Here is a 16,620-nt window from a genome sequence, read left to right as displayed (position 1 = left end):
ACAGACGTACAAAGTGCATTGCTCCTGGTCTGTCTCCTTGCTAAGGGATGCTCCTGCTAGCATGCATGGTCAGACAAGCCAGACATCACCATATTGGTTAGAAGTAATGTCATACAGGTAAATGTAAAAACTTATGCTTAGATCAAGGCATAAACCTGTATTGATAAATAAAACAAGTCAGGATATTTTGCATCCCCTTAAGGGCAAGTGAAGTGAAGCAGATCATATACACTGAACTCTGCACCAAACAACCAAAACAGCTTCATACTTACTACCTGCTGGCCCCTGTTGTCCTCTGAGATGTCTCACAGCATATGTGGCAACAGTGCTGGGACAGGCCAGGAGTGTTTGGGTCACCAGACCAAAGCTGGCTTTTCTCAGTGCTGTGGTTTGTGAGAATCTAAAATGGGAATTCCCAAAGGGACATGAATTCCCCCATAATTAGCAAGGCATTGTGGAGACCACGTACTGTCCCATTTACAGCCCATTTTCACTGGACAGGCAGTGAGCCCAGATGGCTGGTTTTGATATAAAACTTGTTTTCCCTATTTTTGTCGCTCCTTGCTCATGTGTTTTCAGCCAGCTGTGGCTCTCTCTTTACTGCAGCCTGGCTGTGGCCATGACTCCAGATGACATGGCACTACAGCCTGAAATGCAGAGCTTAGTACCCAAGTTTGATCCAACTCACCACTGTAGAGCAGTACCAATCAATAGCACAAAGCTGGGTACACAGTAAAGGAAATTAATAGAAAAATCCCGAAATCCAGCTTCAAAAAATGGGCAAAATAATCTGCTAGAGTCACTCTATTTCTGGTTTTGTATGTCAGATCAACACTACTGTAGGTGGACATGCAAAAAAAAATGTGGGCGTCCTGCTGAATTAAATTCATAGGCAACTGATGATGCCATGTTACATTATAAGTAACATCTGTCTAAACCAGTTCAAACCATTCTTATAATGATGCTTTCTTTTTTATCTTCTTTTTTTCTTCCCTTCTTTCCCTTAAAACCCTAGTGCCAAGCCAAATAAATTGGTAGGACTCCCACTCACTTTAGTACATTTTGGATCAGGGCCTGGAGGATTAGCCCACATGAGCTTTACAGAGCAATGACTTGCACACAGCAGTAACAGATTAATGAGACCATTTCTGTGACCAAGCGTTTGCCGACAGGGGTTAAGTCTGCATGGCCAAGCACTAACAGACTTGAGGCATCATCTTAATAGCCTGTGCATCCATTATATTGAAAGTGAAATGAGCACATCTGGGTGCCTAGAGATGAGAATGATTAATGAATTTAAATATATCTATCAATATATATATAAAGAGGTAGACAACTGAGTGGGTAAAGTGAAGAATGAACATGAAGAGTGTGGGACTATCATTCAAAGAGCCATGCTGAAACCTGGGGAGTTTGTGGATCTGATGAGTGGCATGTGCTCTTGCATAAACATGTCACACTGACAAATGAGCCCAGTGTTTCATTTCCACTTGAGCACTGGTGTCAGAACTGTACTGCTGACAGAGGAGTGCAATTCCTTCCCAGTTCGGTAGGAGCTCCCCACATATGATGAAGAGCACAGTGTGAGCAGTAGGGTCCAGGTTGAATCACCTAATGTGAGGAAATTGGGAGTTAAGTCTAACAACTGACTGCACAAGCAGAGAGAGGGTTTAGATAAACATGCTTTGGTGCAGGGACAGGCGATCCGTTTGGAAATCTGGGCAGACTCTTTCTGCCGTCTGTGTTTTGTTTCTGAATCCAATGCTATCATAATGAATAAGCTGTTTGCTCTTTCGACTGCACGCCACATGACAGCTAGTTTCCATCCAAAAGCTCTGGCCCCGCTATGTAAATTGATCCTGTAAAGTTAACTCCTTTGTTCAAGAGGTTAAGTATGTGATGTATCAATTGGGCTCTTTGTGTAGAAGCCACGGAGTAATGTACTTACCCAGCCAGATGTGTATTGCAGAATAATCTGCAGTACAAAGGTATGTGGAGGAGCAAAGGTGGATCATCCAAAAAACTGTAGGCTCCAGTTCAAGAAAGTATTCATTTAGAACAGAGCAGAATTTAAGTGTATGCTTAAGTACTACTGAAATATGTTTTCTAGTCACATATTTCAGGTTAAGTGTGTGGTTAATGCTGGCCTCGGTAGGGCGGGATTTAGATGCGTGCTTAAAACCTCTGAACTGGGACAGGGGTTACAAAAAGGCCTCTGGAGTCTGGGGTGGCCAGATCAGACCAGGAATCTAGACCTGAACTCAGTCTCTACTAAGCACACAAGGGGGAGAAACATCTGAAGAAAAGAGCAGGATCATCTGGAGACACTTCAGAAGGCCAAAAATGTAATCTGGGTTTGATCCTAACCATGAAACATGGCAATTCACCTCCCTGGGATGCAGCAGCACAGCCAGGAATTGATGCTCTCTGAGGCTTCGCCACTGCCCTGCTTAGTGATGGGGCAAGAGGAACCCAGGGATGCCAGTCCTAGACTCACCAGATCTGTTTGTTCTTTTGACTCATGCTTTGGACATGACCCTGGGCTATGTTCCCACTGCAATGCAGTGACTCCATTACATGTTGCAGCCTCATACATGACAGTGTGAGATACTCTCAGACATGGGGGTGGGGAGAACAGAAATCCCTTCTATGGAAAAGTGCTTCCACTCTATAACCAGGTTGCCATCACCATAAAGGCCTTTTCGGGGGGGGAAGTATTTCTGTAAAAGTAGCTTTGCCACAATGGAGAATTCAGAATTAACTATGAGGGAAAACAGAATCTTTGTTCAGGAAACAGGCTTGTCTTTGCATTGTCTTCTTCGGAGAAATCAACATTGCCTAGGTAGAATGACATCTCCTCTGACATCTTACTCCCAGCCTCCTACCCTGCTGGTAGTGGGATCGTATGCAGCTTTGGCAACAGACAATTGGCATTTTCAAAACATGTTAAATCCTTCCCTTCTGCTGCAGTGCATCTGGACACAGAATGTACTGTCAGCCTCACTCCACATTATCATTTTATTAGAAACTCTTGAAGGGGCATATTTGTCTTATCCCTTCAGCTTTTTGTTGTTTCTCTCTGGTAGCAAGAACCAACAGCCAGTGAGGTACTTTCCAAAGAAAATGCCTCTGCCTGGCAGAGCCATCAATTCCTTTAAGAAGCTTTGCAGTGTTGTGAAAGAAGAGAATCAGAAACTTAACCCCACCACTGTGAAAATGTGAAGGTACTTTTAATATTTCTCTTTTGTCTGTGTCTGTGTGAGAGAGTGTTTAAACCTTTATCTCTTTAATAAGGAGATTTGTTGGGTTTTTTTTCCTTTGTAAATGGGTAGACTGGGAAAAGAAGTGTTCTATTTGATTTCCCTGTCTTAATCCAATTCCTGCTCCAAGGTGGAGCATTGCATCAGCTATGCTATTAACACCTAATGTGCTTTTCCTCCTTGGTGACCTTGGATTAAGTGATTCCTACAGATGCACAAGCAAAGCCTGGAACAGCACTGGCTCAAAGGGCTTGCAGGAATTTCAGGAGTGCAGTCAGGCTCTCCTCTGATCTAAACTGGTGGAGCTCTACTGTTTTCTTCAAAGCTCTGCCAACTTGTACCAGGTGGAGGTCTGGCCTCCAGACTTTATTAATTATCATATATACTCAGAGATGAAAAATACCTTTATCATGAAGCAGAGAGAAACTCCTCAGCTGCACAAACTGCCAAGAAGGAAGGTATTTGCTCAGTTTGGCTCAAAGGGACATTGTCTTGGTGGCACTGGGCACATAGCTGCCAAGAGGTGAGATCTCACTGATGCTAACCAGAGGTGATGAAGAGAGATCAGACAGCTCGTTGGAGTCCCTCCTTGCCCTATTTTTCTATGAAGTGTGTTATTTAACAAAGGATCAAATCTTCCCTGTTGGTACAAATTGTACCAGCCAAAGCCAGGCCATGTCTTGCAGGATCAAAGAACTGAGCATGCTGTGTGGCTCAATTTGGACAGAATTTTGAGGACAAAGTTGGGCATTTGGGGATTAGAGCTATGGAGGGAGTGACCAGGACCTCCCAACAGAGTAGGGCCACAGGTAGTGAAGACAGTGGCAAGTTCAGAGCAATTGAGTTTCCTCAGGCATTTCTCTACCTGGTTTGGGAAACTTCACATGGATAAGGGAAGGATTTGTCAGGCTGCAGTGCCAAACCACTTTTCATCCACAGAGATCACATCTCTGTCTCTAAATCTGATCAGTTGATGGAAATGGAAGATTTATCCTCAGTCTTTATTTTAGAGCTGAGAGGGGATGAAGAGAGGACTGAGCTTTCTTTTGTCTGACTTTAGAGAGATACCCCCTCCTCTTGAGCTGCTTCTAGATCATCCTCCCAGCTGGCAGACACGGAGGTCTCCCTGCCAGGGTTGGGGTGGGAGGGGAAAGCCAACAATGGGCTCCCTTGGTGTGACAGTATCAAGAATAATACAAGTATCCCTCAGAAGCAGTCATGTCTTTCTGTTGACTGCTGTGGGAGTTGACTGCATATTTTAGGAGACAATAAGGCCAATGCAGTGTACACTGTCTGATCTTCATCTCAAACCCCAGGGAGCAGGAGGAGTGATTTATCAGACAGAAAGACTTAACATCTTCTGGCTTTGGTCAGCTGAGAGGTGAAAATAGCCTCACTGAAGGCAATTAGTATCAAATCCTAATTAAAAATAAAATAAAATCTTTCTTTGGTTTGCTCACAGACAGCTACTGCACTAGAAGCACAGCTTTTCAGGCAGGGATGAGGAAAGCAGGAGAGGAGGAGAAGGGTAGTAACAAGGAGAGGGCAGTGACATAACACAGAGCACCCCGAGGTGACCTGTCACCCTCAGTTTCTACTCACATTAAGAACAATCATGGGTCCAGCCCCTCACAAGTGTTGCCCAGCAAGGGGAAAGTGTCTGTGCTTCTCTGCTGGCATTGTGCAATGACTTGAAAGGCTCAAGAGAGACCCTTTGGGTTAACTAGTGGGTATCCAGACAGTGCAGGAGACACTATTGCTGCTCCTTGTGACAAATCCCTGATAATCCTCCAACAGCAGAAACAAAAACTAAACAAGTAATGCAGCCTGAGCTTGTGAACAGGTCTGTGTGACATTGTTTGACCTTTGGCTCCTGCCCAAATGGGGCTGGCCAATCCCCCAGCACTTCTGCAATGTTTACACCAGCAGAAAGTCCATCTTTCCATAGGTGCCAGGATGAGCTCTTCACCCCTTTGTGTTGTCATTGCCTGCCAGACATCGTGCCCTTGCTGCTGCTCTGAAGCACAGCATGGAGCCCCATGTGCTTATCTACCCTTGTGCCTGGCATCATGTCAGGTTTTGATAGTGACACTGACTGAAACCATTGCAGACAGGGTGTTTTACACCTCTGCATTTAAATGGACCCTCTTTTTGGGGGCACCCTAAGCCAGAAGCTGCAGAATGGGAGACAATGTGTGAGTGGTGAAGAATCCCCTCTGAAGCTGGGACACCAATCCCCATTAGTCCTGTGGTGGGCTCTGAGGGACACAGACTTCGCCTATATTAGTAAATTAAACATTCCCAGGACTCGTCTTGGGCACTGAGACCAATCAGTTTGTAACAGCCTGCACCCATACTCCTAAGCCTTTTTCCCTCAACAAAACAGTGCAGTCTCTTCCAAGTTACCTACTGGGAGAGTTGGCTGACCCGTGCTAATTCCTGAGCTGCACTGGGGACCATTCTAACAGCATAACAGTGCAAACAGGTTCCAGTGTTTCTGAAAGTCCCCCGGCACTATATAATTTATCAGCCAAGATACATATATTGCATGCAGTATATTCAGATGACTGCAGGACTCCCATGATTAAGAGTCATTCTGAAACACCAATGGCAAAGGAGAATTTTGTAGGGCTGCAGTCCTAGGGAAACCAAACATTGCTTGAGCCAAAGCCATTACGAACATGAGCATGAGTCTAACTCAGCATGTTCACATCCGCCACATCTGCTGCAGCCAGTAGTTGTGGGGCTCTCAGTGCACATCCACCCCTCTGCTGAGCATCTCACTGCACTGCACACTGCTGCCATGCTCACACCTCCCTACCCCAGCCTGGCTTCCTGCACACAAGGAAGGAACCAGAGCCGAGGACCGCAGGTGTTTCCCATGCAGCACTGCTGGGCTGCTGCCAGCATTGCCTCAGATGCCTGCCAGCAACATCAGCAAGGAGTTGTGCCAGACTGGTGAGGCCATTGCCTTCCACACCACCCGTTTGCTCTGCTTGCACAACTGCCTTTGCACTCACTGTACATTAGGCTCACGAACAGGCTGAGCAGAAATCCAGAGCAAAGCTGGCTCTCAAACATTGCACATTGCCTCTTACACTGTAAAACAGACTACCTCAAATGTTAGGAAAATTTGGATCTGGAGTCTGCTCCTCAGGCTTATGTAAAGCTTTACAAAAAATGGAAATATTTCAGTTCAGACTCTATCTGCCTCATCAGAGCTTAAAGAATCCGATGACACATTGCAATCAACGAAGCCACGGATGTGACAGTAAGCAGTAATGTACAGTGCCTGGTACAGTATTGAGTAATGTATTCTGTGCTAACAGAAACTCATTGATGAGTCTCTACTAAAGCAAGCAATCCCACTTGATTCTGGTAAGATTTCCATATAAAGAAGAGGTTTCCTTATTTGAGGTTTCAATAAACCTTGAATTCCTGCTCCCAAAAGGAACTGATGTATGCCATCATCTGTCCAATTTATGCTGAGATGTTTTTCCCCTCAGGTCTGCCTGCATCACCATGAGTCATTTCCCCAGGATTATGTGAGGATATTTAAAATGCACACTGGATGTATTTAAAAAACTGAGCTAATTGCCAGGTTTGGGTTCCTTTACCACAGGCTACTGAAAAGATTTTGAAGATTAACTGCTTTATTAGCTGGCAAGGATTAGATCTTCAACTACATAAACTGGGGCAGTCTCATTGCAGATTCACAGATAGGATCCTTATCTCACATCTTCAGGCTTTGGCTAGACTGTCTTTTTTCTACACCCTGGGAGAAAGCCAGTGGGAAGAATAACATGTGGAGGATCCTAGTGTGGGGAAGATACTGTCATAACACCTGCCCTAAAGCCCATTGAAGGTCTTTGATTTTAGAATGAGGTCTAAGCTTGGCACAGCACAACACTCCTTAAACAAGCTCAACATAAACCAGTAGTGTGCACTTCCAGCCCAGAGAGCCAGCCAGATCCTGGGCTGCATCAAAAGTGTGGCCAGCAGGTTGAGGGAGGTGATTCTCCCCCTCTACTCCACTCTGGTGAGACCCCACCTAGAGTACTGTATCCAGTTCTGGAGCCCCTATTACAAGAGGGATGTGGAGATGCTGGAGAGTGTTCAGAGAAGGGCAACGAGGATGCTCAGAGGGCTGGAGCAGCTCTGCTATGAGGCCAGACTGAAAGAGTTGGGGCTGTTCAGTCTGGAGAAGAGGAGGCTCCCAGGTGACCTTATTGTGGCCTTCCAGTATCTGAAGGAGGCATGCAAAAATGCTGGGGAGGGACTTTTTAGGATATCAGGGAGTGACAGGACTAGGGGGAATGGAGGTGGGTTGGTTCAGTCTGGACGTGAGGAGAAAGTTCTTCACCATGAGAGTGGTGAGAACCTGGAATGGTTTGCCCAGGGAGGCAGCTGAGGGCTCATCCCTGGAGGTGTTTAAGGCCAGGCTGGATGAGGCTGTGGCCAGCCTGATCTAGGGTAGGGTGTCCCTGCCCATGGCAGGGAGGTTGGAACTAGATGATTCCTGTGGTCCCTTCTGACCCTGACTGATTAAAAAAAAAAAAAAAAAAAAAAAGACATTAAGCTTTACCATGTGCCTCATTTTCAGTGAGTTTGACAAGGCTCAGAAATGAGATTTTTCCAGATCCTGATGTGAGAGCATGGTAAATGTGTGGCTGATTCAGAGGCTGGCTGCAGGCATTTTGTTTGCAGAAACCAGAAGAGGGTTTGCACTGGGTGATACTGCCATGTACCTACTGCCTTCACAGGATAGATGCTCTCACTGTGACTCAGTTCATCACACACAAGAGCCTCAGCTTTCAGATGCTTTCAGATGCCATAGCCCCTGTGGAAAAGTACTTCACACCTTTATGGGAAATTCCAGCCTTGCTAATGCTCGTTTGGGGGCTTTTTAATCATTCTCACAGGAAATTACTTATAAAATGCTGTAGATAGGAAATCTGCTGAACTTCAGTGGGTAGCTGGCTTTTACTGTGGCCTCCCATCAACGAAGATGCTCATGTCTTCACCAGTATTAAATTCCACAGGATTTTTCCACAGAGGAAATCTGTCATTTATTTTCTTTACAGTCCTGACTGAGCAAATAGAGACAAAATACAGTCTACAGTGGCACAAGGGAGACTTGAATTTGAAGTCGCTTTTCAGTCACTTGACATTACAAATACCTAGAGCTGTGACTAATATCTCATGACTGCAGCTGAGCATGTTGCTTGAGAAATCCTGTTATATGAGTGAAGGAGAAAGGGAAAATGCATTACTCAAAGTTTTTCATGTTTGCAGGGTTGGTTTGAGTTTTTTTTCAGTTTAAGAAAGTGACTCACAAAAGTAGTTGTGCTTTTCCTAGTCCAGAGAGAACTGTATCCTCAGAATTATCACATCTGGTCCAAACTGAACCTTGATCAATGCAGGCCCAGACTGTCTCAGAGTCAGGGTTGTGATTCAGGTGTATTTTCCTAATGAGAATTAGTTGTACATGGATTTCCTTGAAGGTTCAGAGACCTAAAAGGCTGCAGAGAGATCAGCAAATACCTCATGATGCATATATACCTGTATAGGCCCAGTTCATATAAGCAAGAAAAGAATGACTATTTGTCTTTGTCTAACTGGCAGAGTAATTATCTAGAAAAAATACTATAAAGATAATGGTGAACAGGGTCTGAAAACAGGTAGAAGAATAGATTATCAATTCATCATACACCATCAATGTTCCTGCATCCCAAGCACCTACACTGTCCCCTCTCCTGTGTTTGGCTCCATCCACTCCTGCCATTGAAGCACATTTTCACGTACACAAGTGTGCTACTTTCCATCACCAGGTTATACAAGCCCAAACACTTCTGTGTGCTTTCTGAATGCATCCAGCTTTGAAACAAAACCCTCCTATGAAAGCTGGTGGATAATGATAACTAACCTAAAAACCAGATTCAAGAGGGTATTTCATGCCTTGAGTTATCATGACAGTGCAGAGGATCATCCACAGTTTTGAAGTGGCTGCTACAAAATGCATGTTTTGATTCAGTGCCCTGGGAGTCTTAAGTGTGCAACTAATATTTCTTTTCCAACTATTGCTGTGAGTGGATAAATTATATTTTAATATATTTGTGCTTAGAGTCCTATCTAGAGAGAGAGGGGGAGGTATTCCCATTGCAATGCAAGGCCATTACATTTATTTGCACAATTCACTTACCTCTGGTCCGTGATATCGCCAGAAGCCCTTGATGGAATTATGGTTCCATAATTATAGCTTTATGAATTACAACCCCTAATAGCTTTAGGGCTGGGTTCTCACTTGCAATAAATCACCAGGGCTTCACCGATTTTATTGCAGTATATGGAAGTATGTCAACTTACACTAGCTGAAAACTGAGGTGAGATCTTCACTCTGAAGTCATTAGGAGTTCTGCCATCAGCTTAAAGGCAGACAGAAATTAGCTCATGGTCCTTATTTCTCATAGCCACTTTGCTACCATTTGATACAATCATTTTTTAAAGATGATATCACAAACCAAGGTGATGTTGCTAATTAAAACCCATCATTACCATTCATGCTCTAAAAGACTGGTCACTAAAAGGGTTTGATTCTCTACCACTCTGCACCTTAGACTCCCTTTTTTATAAACTGAATAAAGCAACACACCCTCATGCCCTGCAACCTTTTTATGGATGCTCTTAAATGTGCACACACGACATTTCAGCTTATGTCTCTGTGCACTTTCAGCTAATTTATTGTCCATACATGAACCTCAGTGAGAAGAACAGACAAATAACTAGAAGACATACAGAATTTCAAACCCTCAGCAAGTGGATGGATGACTTCACTGAGACACTTCTATCAGCTTACACAGCCATCTGCCAAGAAGCCAGAGAGTGGAAGAGGAGGTTAAAATACTGGATGTGGGGGAAAGCATTGCTCTGGGTGAAATAAATATAATATTCATATGCAAGCAGTGAAAGTCACTCACTGCCACAGGTCAGCTTTGTCCTAGTGCTTACCATTTGAGCTGGCTGCAACTATACTTCACTTAAATACACTGTCAAGTCTTTTCTATTAAAATAACACAAAGAGAACTTAGGTAGTGTCAGTGTAGTCTAACGATCGTAAGAGTTTCGTGAGATTACATTTGACTATCTGCATTTTCAGTTATGGAATTAGAGCTACTGCAAGTTGAAGTTCAAAATAGGCACTGATTTTTTTTTTTTTTTTTTTTTTTTTGGCAAATAAAATGTGCACATCTGTGCCTTGCCCAGAGTCCGTTTTGGCAGGCACATCAGAGATCAGCAGCTCTTAAGTCCATGCAGTGAACTCTCGATTACAGCTTATTCCCTCTGAATGTAATTCCTTTAAAATCAAAACAGGTCCTCCAGAGGAGGATTATTAGGGGTCTGCTAAGGATAGCAAAGCACAGGCCCAAATTTACCAACAGATGAGGCGGCTGTGGTGTGGGCGAAGGAAGGCATAACTGTTTATCCCTTTAAGCCACGGTGACTGATGAAGGGTAAACTTGACAGTGCTCTCCTGAGACTGCACTTCTCCCATTTTCCTTTCCTCTCTGATTACACTACAACAGTATTACTTGTCCCTCAGCTAACATAAGCATAACTTTCCTACATTTCAATCTATTAGGAGAAATTTACTGTTTTCACTCAGAAAATAAAGCTGTCTGCTGCTTGATAGCTCCACCATAGAAAGGTAAGGGCAGCCTGGTTAAAATGACCACAAAATGATGAGAGAGTTCCTGCCCCAGGAGCCTGGGGTGGATGGAGCAGTGTTTCAGGTCCAGAGAACCAAAGGTGGCATTTGAGAAGAAGGCCACTTTCGTTTGACCATGCCAAGAAAGAAAGCAAAGACAGAAAGCCAGGAAGAGGGGAGAGCACTGCAGCCAAACCATATCCAAGAAGCAAGAAACTGAAAAGTTAAATGCCAGACACTTACAAATAGACATCTAAATTAGAGGATCATATGCTGATGCCTCAGGCTATCCTCAAGGGTAGAGCAGCTTCATCACAATGGGTAGCTGGAATCCTTTTGGGTCTACGGTAGCACAAAATACGGTGACAGGGAGGAGCCTGCTCCAGCAAGCACTCCTGATCCCACATGCTTTCATGTGAACCAAGCTCTAAAAATAATGTGGCAGTGACATCAGAAGTAAATTGACAAAGTCAACCCAGGGGCTTTTTTTCCCCCATTATTGTTTGAAGGATGTTGTAAGCACAGTTTCGTCCCAGTCTTCTGGTAGTAACACATGCCTCTGCTCATTGTACTGTTGGAAACGTGTGAAATGTTCACATAGGGAATATGGTTACTCCAAAGCACCTGCAAAGCAGTGATGAATACAGCTCCAGGGACTTCATTTTTCTGGGTGCAGTGCATTAACTGAGTGTTAACTAGGAGAACATTAATTACAACATTGTTGCTGCTGATCAGCCAAAAGGAATTCAGCCTGGCAAAACATGGTCATAAAAAGGAAGGCATTTGGAACAAATCGATGTGTGTGACATATAAACACCATTTGGATCCTGCCTATGAAAGCTCCACAAATCTCATGGCTTGCAGATGGCTGTCAGGGTTTTTGCAGCACCACCAAGCATACCCTCAGATGATGGTCCAGTGACTCTGATCTCTGCTTAATGAGTGTTGACAAGGAGATTAGAACAAAAACAAAAATATCCTCTGGTAACATTTCTAGTTATAAAACCTTCTTTCCTGGTGAAGCTATAGGCATGAGCTCTTTTTATATCCTCTTAATAACTGTTTTAAGACAGACTTCATCATTTCAGTGACTAAGGGTCAAGATATCTAGGTCCCTGAGGACAGACATTCCTAAATCTCTGCTCGTTTTCACCCCCAGAGCCTTCTGACATGCTTGAATCCACACTGTCCTCAGTGTCCACAAACCAGCCAGGGACAAGCCAGTGCAGTACACCCCAGGCACTCATCTTGAGCCGTTCTCCTCTCAGGTAAGGAGACCAGGATATTCAGCCTGCCATGTCTAGGTCTATTGGCAATGCCACAGCACAGGAAGATGACCAAGACAGTCTCAAGGGATCAAACTGCCTCCTTTCAGTTACAGCTTACTTTTGTTTTCTACCCAAACCAGTTGCTTAATGGAATACTGATCATCCACCTTCAAGGTACTTTGAACAACAGCACACCTATCACCACCACCACTACCAGGTGGCCAAACTGCTGTTCAGAAGAGCAAAGTGGCCTATGAGTTAGGTTCAGCAGCTGGCTAGGTTCCTGCAACACTATGCTGCTAATGTGTGCACGCACACGGTGTGCAGCTTGGTGCGAGTGCTGCCACTTTGGGTTAAAACACCATCCTTTCAGAAATTGTGCACAATCAGCCACAATCTGTGCAAAATACAAAGCAGTTTGATCTCTGTTGCCTGTTCTGAACAGCCCTTTCATTACAGAAACATCTGTTAGAAGTGCTTTAGCTGAAGGTTCGTCAGACTTTCCATTATAAACTCCCATATTCAAGGGGTTACTGCAACTGAGCCATAAAAAGTTGCTCCAGGCTCAAACTTGGCATTAAAGGTCTCAAGTGGGAGAATTTTATTTTTTTTTCTTTTCTAAAGCAAAAAAGTGTTAAAATACATGCAGACTGCCTCTCCCAAATCATTGTGTGAGGGCATTTACAAGCAAGTTATTGATTAATTTCTTTATTAACCCATTTATTAAAATAAAGTGACTAACTTACAGCCTTATTGATTCACTTTGGCATAAATGGTCAGGTGATTTTGGATAGAAAATCAGCAACAACATGAAAATAAATTATCTATCAATATAAAAAAGCAGGGTGAGGAGGGGACACTTGTAGATGGTTTGTTTTTTTTTTTCATCCTTCAACTAACTTTTTTTTCTTGTAGGCAATGAGTTTACCCTTGGGCTGGCAGTAGGATCCAATGACCAAAATGACCTGAAGGCAAATGGAGACAATATTTCTTTTAAGAGGCAGTCTGTTCCAGCAGGATGGAGGAGATTAGCAGGAAGATGTTAAGCAGGAGGAAATATGCTTGTTTAGAGAAGATAAGCAGAGGGGAGGGGTTCACTCTACTGTACTGATCAAGGCAGTTAAGATGATCCATGAGCAGTGGTAAGCACAAAAATCCTTCAGGCAGCCTGGGGACAATGAGGGAAAGGCAGAAACCATAGAAGAGTTGAACTTAGGAAATTTTTGGTTGTAGGTGAAGGAAGACAAAGCAAAGCTAAAACCCAGGAGACCTTTGAATTGAGGAAGGGTTGGGTCATTTTTCAGGCTTGAAGATATGACCAGTGCTGATATTCAGCAAGGTAGCCCTTGCTTACAAAACAAGCAAAACTCTTTTTACACCATTAATTGTGCTGCCCCGGCAGCTGCAGCAACAGACCTCAGTGCTGATCCTGCAGGAATTTAAGCCCATGCATAATCCCATTTAAATTAATGGGATTATGCCTCAGAAGTGTAGAGTTAAGCATATGTGTACTTCTTTGCTGTAGCAGGCCCCGGGGCAACAAGAGTGCTGGCAGAGTGCCCTGCTGCAGTGATGCTTTGTGCTACCATCCCAGCAACTCCAGTCCGTCAGGCAGGATGGCTCCAGAGGACTGAGCTAGGGTCTCTAAAGAAAAGCCCTACACTGGGGAAGTTGCACAGTGATTCACTGAGTGGCACCCTTTCCTCTGAGTCAGTCTTGAACAAAAGTCTCAGCACAGCTTTAAGATGGGAAACTACAGCTGGATATGCCTTCCCTTGGAGGAGATGGAAAACAAACATCCTGCCCATGCCCACCACACAAGGTCTCTTTAGGAGAGTTCATTTTTTACCCTAGTGTTGCTGGCCATGATCCAGTGGTTGTAATTTCAGCTTTCTGGTTCACCCTCTCACCATGGGCACCTGCTCTCTTGTGGCCTTGGTTGCACTTCTGAGCACCAATAAGCAGCAGCTGCCGCAGCACTGACAGGTGAAGGAAGATGTCTCTGTACACACACCAGATGACTCAGGCACCCTTAGAGAATAAGCATGAAGCAAAGAAACAGCATTGCCTCCTTCGCTTGTACTGAGGAACACTTTGGTTTACACTAAAATCAGATATTGTTCAGCATGCTTGACTCCAGCTAAATGGCTCCCCAGCATTCACTGATGTTGGAACAACTAGAGACTTCACTACAAGAAATGGTTCCTTTTAGTTCCCTCAAAAGCTTCATCTCTAACATTGAGCTCAGGCAAAAGCTGAGAACACAGAACAGCACCTTATGCAAATAATGGGCACATGTTCTCCTGCCTATGGATGTGAGAGGAAAATTCCACCACTGGATCTTGTTTTCAGCATGCAGCATGTTAGAAAAGTTTCTGCTTCTTGGGCACTGGCCAACCTCCTCCAGTGCTCTGGAGTCAGCAGAAATGTTATCTGATGCCTTACCATGCACCCCTTTTTGAGCATCAGGAGCTCCTAGAAAGGAAAAGTTTGGATAAGGAAACAGTCACGTCAGTCACAGGTTATCTGACGGGAAGGCTACCCACAGTTTCCATCCTTTTCTGTTTTCTGTAACCTTAATTCTGAGGCAGTTGTCACCACACTTCTTAGATTGAGAATGCCCAGATGGTCCCTCCTAGTATTATTAATGATGATTATGAAATCGTGAAAGTCTTCTCAATGTCCCAAAAGTAAAAGCTTTGACTGGACTGTTTGCAGCAATTCAGTTTTCTGCTCTTGCTTTTTGCCAACCATGCAGGTACATGTTTTGACTCATTCAGTAACTTTTCCTGAAAACATAAATAAATGATCAAAATCTGACAACAAAACTTGACATTAAGTAGCAGAGAGCTGGGAAAGGCATCAGCTAACAGGAATTTGCTGCTGCTGCTGCTGCTACATGTTTTCTTACCTTTAATCACTGTCAAATTATTTTCTTATCCCGGATTGTCCTACATGGCATGACAAGAACAGATACCTGACAGGTCCTAAAGAAGCCTTTAGAACAGACCAGACCTTAAAGTTTTCTTTTACTATAAGAAGAGAACAATTCCACAAAAGTCACATCTATATATCTATAAATACCTGCATTATAGTATTTTCCTCAGGCAATCATAAAGTCAACTGTACGTAACACTTACTTTTGAAATTCCCAGTATGTCCATCTCTACAAGTGCTTTGCACATGAAAGTGCTGAAAATCACATGTTTTAAATGAATGGGGATTGATGTGAATCTGTTGCTTTAACATGAAACAAATTGGTATTTCCATAAGCTATTAGACTATGTTAATAGTCTACAATCTATCATGCCAAGAAGTGACAGAAGCAACTTCATAACTATATAAAAGTGTCAAGGGTTTTGTTAATGTTTCTTCTTTAGGGAAATGATAACTCACATCTGGATCCAACTGGGCTATTGTGAAAGAGCAGCATCAGCATCCAGAACAGCAGACACAGCAGAGTCAGAGTTCAGGTCCCAGTGCCATCCTGTTGTTTCTGAAAGAACAAGGCAATTGACCCTGGAAACATAGAGCAGACTGCATCGGGGAGAGGTGTTATACTTGGCTGTAAAGCACTCTTGAGTACTCACTGTAGGTGTTGACTTGTCTTCCTTTTATTTTGCTTATTAAATGTGATCTGTGATCCTGTTAGCACTTTGCATGTCACACTGAATCTTCACACTAGAAAACTATTGGGATAGAGATTCCATAGCTGTGGTCCAGAGTGAGCTCATCGTGCTTGCAATATGCTGGCTTTCATCCTGGACTTCAGTTGAGAGGAACAGAGCCAGGGGAAGGAGAAGAGATGAGATAAATAGCAAAAGCAGAAGCCATGGTCAACTTTTACAGGAACACCAATACCCATATTCCTCTAAATACCTCTTTAAAAAAGACACAAATGTTTTTTTCAGTACAATTTTCCATGTAATGTAAATTGCCTCAGGGATGTTACAGAATTACTCAGAGGATAAGTGCCCATGAGACAATATCTTTACTGAGATGTGGAGCTCATCACAGAAAAGCTAGAAAACACCTGTAGGTGTGGGAATAAGTTTCTATTCTTGCTGGAATAAGAAGTACTGTGGTCATTGCATAGGCTTTTAGAGATCCTGTAGTGTACAAGATCTGTACTCTGATGGATCATTTCTTTTTTTTTTTTCATATTCAAGATCATTTGTCCTGCTTCTAGCAGAAGAAAAGGCATTAAATCACATGGTGAAAGTGGCCCATGATAAAAAGGTGAGTGACATTAATGAAGCAAAAGAATAAAACATATGATTTGCAAGATTATGCTAAATCTGAGATGCAGTATTTGAGTTGGCTTTTGATGTACCATATATGTTTTATTCCCTGTGACTATAATAAAAGACACAGCACTGAATGATTC

Source organism: Pogoniulus pusillus, chromosome 14, assembly GCF_015220805.1.
Source record: "Pogoniulus pusillus isolate bPogPus1 chromosome 14, bPogPus1.pri, whole genome shotgun sequence".
Lineage (NCBI taxonomy): Eukaryota > Metazoa > Chordata > Aves > Piciformes > Lybiidae > Pogoniulus > Pogoniulus pusillus.
Note: the sequence above shows the minus strand (reverse complement) of the source record.